The sequence below is a fragment of the Zingiber officinale genome, chromosome 8A (genome assembly GCF_018446385.1).
Source record: "Zingiber officinale cultivar Zhangliang chromosome 8A, Zo_v1.1, whole genome shotgun sequence".
NCBI classification, from domain to species: Eukaryota; Viridiplantae; Streptophyta; class Magnoliopsida; order Zingiberales; family Zingiberaceae; genus Zingiber; species Zingiber officinale.
The window spans coordinates 3,816,854-3,822,030 of record NC_056000.1 but is presented as its reverse complement, the minus strand read 5'-3'; the positions used below and the strand labels follow the sequence as shown (position 1 = coordinate 3,822,030).

At 31.5% G+C, this 5,177-nt stretch overlaps 1 long non-coding RNA gene across 1 annotated transcript; it reads right to left on the bottom strand.

Moving 5' to 3' along the window:
- Positions 1-1,086: 1,086 nt before the first annotated feature.
- LOC122011581 lies at positions 1,087-3,250 on the bottom strand. Its single transcript, XR_006119978.1, has 4 exons — positions 3,106-3,250; positions 2,096-2,156; positions 1,791-1,918; positions 1,087-1,642 (listed from the first exon to the last, which is right to left on the bottom strand). It is a non-coding gene; the product is annotated as an uncharacterized LOC122011581 (long non-coding RNA).
- Between the last annotated feature and the right edge of the window lie 1,927 nt (positions 3,251-5,177).

The window sequence follows — 5,177 nt, the reverse complement described above, 5'->3', positions numbered from 1 at the left end:
ATTTTGGGACGAATTTTGGGACGAATTTTACAAAAAAATTCGTTGCAAAATTTTTTGGGACGAAATCAGGGACGAAAATTTTTTCGTCCCAAAATGTTTGATGCCAACTTTTGGAACGAATTATGATTTGTTGCAAATTCAGCAACGAATTTGGGGACAAAATTGGCAACGAATAAAATTTTCGTCCCCAAATTTGTCGCAAAAAAGGAACGAATAATTTTGTTGTTGCAAACTTAGCAACGAATTTGGGGATGAATTCAGTTCGGAGGAAATAATTTTTTGTTGCCAAATTTGTCCCTATTTTTGCAACAAAATTGGGGACGAATTCAGTGACAAATTATTTTTTGTTGCTAAGTTTGTCCCTAATATTGCAACGAATTTGGGGACGAATTCGGTGACAAATTTTTTTTGTTGCCAAATTTGTCCCTAATTTTGCAACGAATAATAAATTTGTTGCAAAATTTTAAGCATTTGCGACAAATTTGGGGACAAAAATACTAATTTAATTAATAAATAAATTTTCGTCCCAAAATTCGTCCCAGAATCTGGGACGAATTTTGGGACGAATTTGTGGATTCGTCCCAGAATTCGTCCCAAATTCTGGGACGAATCCACATATTCGTCCCAAATTCTGGATTCGATACAATTACGATAGAGTGGGAACAAATCGTTTTCGTCGCCAAATTCGTCCCTAATACTAAATTTTTTTCCAGATTAAATTTCTTTTTGCAATTCAATCCATAGATACATAAACACCAAATTCAAATAACATTTATATACATTCAACACATCTTAATTTCACATACAAGAGTAATAATTGAACTCGATCAACTCATAATTCAACAAATATAAAGATCTCAACAAATTTTACAAGATCTATCTTGTTCAAGCTTCTAGAAAATATTATAAAGTTCAACAATCAAATGTTATATAAGTCCATCATCCATCCAAGGACGTAAATAAACTAAAAATACATCAAGTCATCTTCGTCTGCCCAAAAGCTTTGCACCCCTTCAAATCTCCTTTGCCTACATAACAACAAACAAATAAACCAGATCATGTATAACAAGAAAGATTATAAATATAATACGAAATGCCCATGTAACAAGAAAGATTGGAAACAAGACATAACTGTGAAATTCCTTAAACATTCAAATAAATGTCCTATTTACCAACGATATGAACCATCCATGTCATAAAATTATAAGAAGTATCTTGAAGCTAAGTAAAAACATCGTAAATATGATACAACCTAATATAAATGGCACATCAAATTGTTATAATAATACCTATTTCACCATATCAATCAATAGCTACAAATATTCTATGTCCATGTGATCACATGGAGAGCATGAAAGATATTCTTAAAATTTCCTAACATATGAAAATAGCTCAAATGAAGAAAACACAAACTAATTAAACTTAATTTTTTTGTGATACAAGTGTTTTAGTAATCATGGTTACTTGGTTGTTAGGTAAACTCTAATCATAATTTGCAATTTGAACTAATAAAGCAGTAGTAATAAATTTCAATAAATTAAAAGCAATTAGAAAATAAATAAATAAATAAATAAAATTAAAAGTTTAACATGTTACTTAATACTTACTTTTTTTCTCGGACCTTTAGTTCGCCTCACCAACCCTGTTAAAAACAAATTGACAATATTAATTAAAATAAAAATTAGAAAAGTTAACAAGCCATTGATTAATGTGTAAAACAGTAAACATGAGACAAATAATCATCATACATAATTATGGGAAATTTCTTTAAATAAGCTAACAAAACTTACCCATCGTCAAAAATTAAAGTCATCATTATGATTATCATCCTCCTCCTCCTCCTCCTCCTCCTCTTCCTCATTCTGCATTATACTTGAATTCTTGTTATACATCCAACTTCGCTCATTCTGCATTTTACCTGAATTTAGCTATTTAGTTAAACATTATTAACAGAAATAAATCTTATCATTGAAGACAAAACAACAAAGAAAAGCTTATCAAAAAGAAGAAATACAATTAATCAACTATAAAATAATTATTTAAAGCTAACTTTATATACAGATCATTAAATGCATATTAATGAACTTAGAAATACCGAAAAGACGTGAACAAATACAGTTGTCTTCAACTACACTGAGATCATGCCAAATTGAAACCTGCACAAGCAACATTATCAATTATTATAGTATTATTCTAACAATTTTAATAGAGTTGAAGCAATTGTAATTAAATTGAAATAATAATATTTTAATGGAACAAAATTTGGAAAAAAACAAAATTACTCTCTATATTAGAGCAATTGTGGATCAGAATTGACATTTTTTAGATGAAAAATAAAATATTTTGATAAGGATATTTTTGAGATAAAAAATAGAATAGGGTCGCTTCTGTTTTTTTCTTTAAAAGAAAATCTTTTTAACAATAATAATAATAATGAGCACCCTTTGAATTTTGTATCAAAGAAAAAAAACATGTCAACTCTATTGTAATTTGTCCCTCCATTAATTAATTCCAATCTAAAAACTATCCTACAAGTATTTGTAATGATAAAGAGGATCAGTACACAGAAAATCAAAGGTAAATTTATACCTATGGTATACTGGAGCTCCCCATACATTTAGGATTCGAAACCCTAGTATCAAAATTTTGCCCTAGTGTAGTTGAGATTTTATTACTTCCACACCCCTAAACTGTACATCTATATACAAGAAGAACTACAAATCTTTATCCAAAAATAGCCCTAAACCCTATTTCACAGATCATTGGTCATTGACATCTAAGTGATCAAGAGTTGCAGTGCTTTTCTTTGTTAACAAACAAGAATGAAGCCCTAAATTTCACAGATCAGTACTCCACCATTCCAAATCTTGCGACATCAGTGCTAGCAGCGGCGACTCGCGGCCAACTGCCGCCAGCCACGGCCAGCCGCGGCCACGCGCGGCCAGCCGCGGCCACGCGCGGCCAGCCGCGGCCACGCGCGGCCAGCCGCGGCCACGCGCGGCCAGCCGCGGCCACGCGCGGCCAGCCGCGGCCACGCGAGAAGAAGTGGGCAGATGTGGGAGAAAGGAGAGGGAAGAGGGGAGAAGGGAGAAGGGCGAGGGTTACCTGTGCCGCAGCCGATCGGGAAGGAATCAGCCGCCGCAAGAGTTGCAGTGCAGTGAAGGGATGGGTGAAGGGGCAGATGGGTGGGAGGAGATTTAGGGTTAACTTATAAATTAAAAAATAGATTTTGGGATGAATCTAGGAATTCGTCCCCAAATCTGGGACGAATTCCAGAATTCGACCCTAAATCTGGGACGAATTCCAAAATTCGTCCCAAAATATAAAAAATTTTAAAAAAAATAAAAAATTGATTTGGAAACACTAAATATGAACTTAGAGATATCGGATTTCCGTGAAATAAGTTTCTATGGATTTCTAATTTTCTCGTGATCTTAAAAATATCTTCATCCATAATTTTAACATACTATATTAAATGCGGCAAATTTTTTTTATTATGAATTAGGTCAAATTCGGGTTAAAAAATCACCATACTAAATATATGAGGTTAAAATTATGGATGAGGATATTTTTAAGATAATGAGAAAATTAGGAACCCATAGAAACTTGTTTCATGAAATTCCGATATCGTTAGGTCCATATTTAGACCTTCCAAATAAATTTTCTTTTATTTCTTATTTTTTTAAATTCAGGACGAATTCTTGGATTTGTCCCAAATTTTGGGACGAATCCAGGATTCGTCCCAAATTTAAGAAAAATAAAAATTAAAAGAAAAATCATTCGGAAGGCCTAAATATGGACCTAACGATCTCGGAATTTCATGAAACAAGTTTCTTTGGGTTCCTAATTTTCTTATGATCTTAAAAATACCCTCATCCGTAATTTTAATCTCATATATTTAGTGTGGTGATTTTTTAACCCGAATTTGACCTAATTCAGGTAAAAAAACACGAAACACAATATATAATTTTAAAATTAAGGAAGAGGATATATTTATGAATAAGGGAAAATAAGAAACTTATAGACTCTTGTTTCATGAAATTCTGACTTTTGTAGATCTATATTTTTAGTTTTAAACACATATTCAAACATGCGTTATACGCTAACATACTTAATTAATACTAAACTATCTATGTTTCACTAAATATGGACCTAACGATCTCGGAATTTCATGAAATAAGTTTCTATAGGTTCCTAATTTTCTTATAATCTTAAAAATATATTCATCCATAATTTTAACATATTATATTGAGTGCGGTGAATTTTTTATTACAAATTAAGTCATATTCATGTTAAAAAATCACCACACTTAATTTATTAGGTTAAAATTCAGATTTAGGATATTTTTATGATCATGAGAAAATTAGGAATCCATAGAAACTTGTTTCATGAAATTCCGAGATCATTAGGTACATATTTAGGCCTTCAGAATGATTTTTCTATTATTATTTTTTTTTTAAAATCGGGACGAATCTTGATTCGTCCCAAAATCTGGGACGAATCCAGAAATTTGTCCCAGATTTTGGGACGAATCCATGATTCGTCCCAGATTTTGGGATTAATCCAGATTCGTCCCAAATTTAAGAAAATAAAATATAAAGAAAATTTATTTGGAAGGCCTAAATATGGACCTAACGATTCATAGAACAAGTTTCTATGGATTTCTAATTTTCTCATGATCTTAAAAATATCTTTATCCATAATTTTAACATACTATATTAAATGCGGTGAATTTTTTATTATGCATTTAGTCAAATTCGGGTTAAAAATCACCATACTATATATATGAGGTTAAAATTTTGGATGAGGATATTTTTAAGATCATGAGAAAATTAGGAACCCATAGAAACTTGTTTCATGAAATTCCGAGATCGTTAGGTCCATATATAGGCCTTCCAAATAAATTTTCTTTTATTTTTTATTTTTTTAAATTTGGGACGAATTCCAGATTCGAATCCAGGATTCGTCCCAAATTTAAGAAAAATAAAAATTAAAAGAAAAATCATTCGGAAGGCCTATATATGGACCTAACGATCTCGGAATTTCATGAAACAAGTTTCTTTGGGTTCCTAATTTTCTCATGATCTTAAAAATACCCTCATCCGTACTTTTAATCTCATATATTTAGCGTGGTGATTTTTTAACTCGAATTTGACCTAATTCAGGTAAAAAAACAC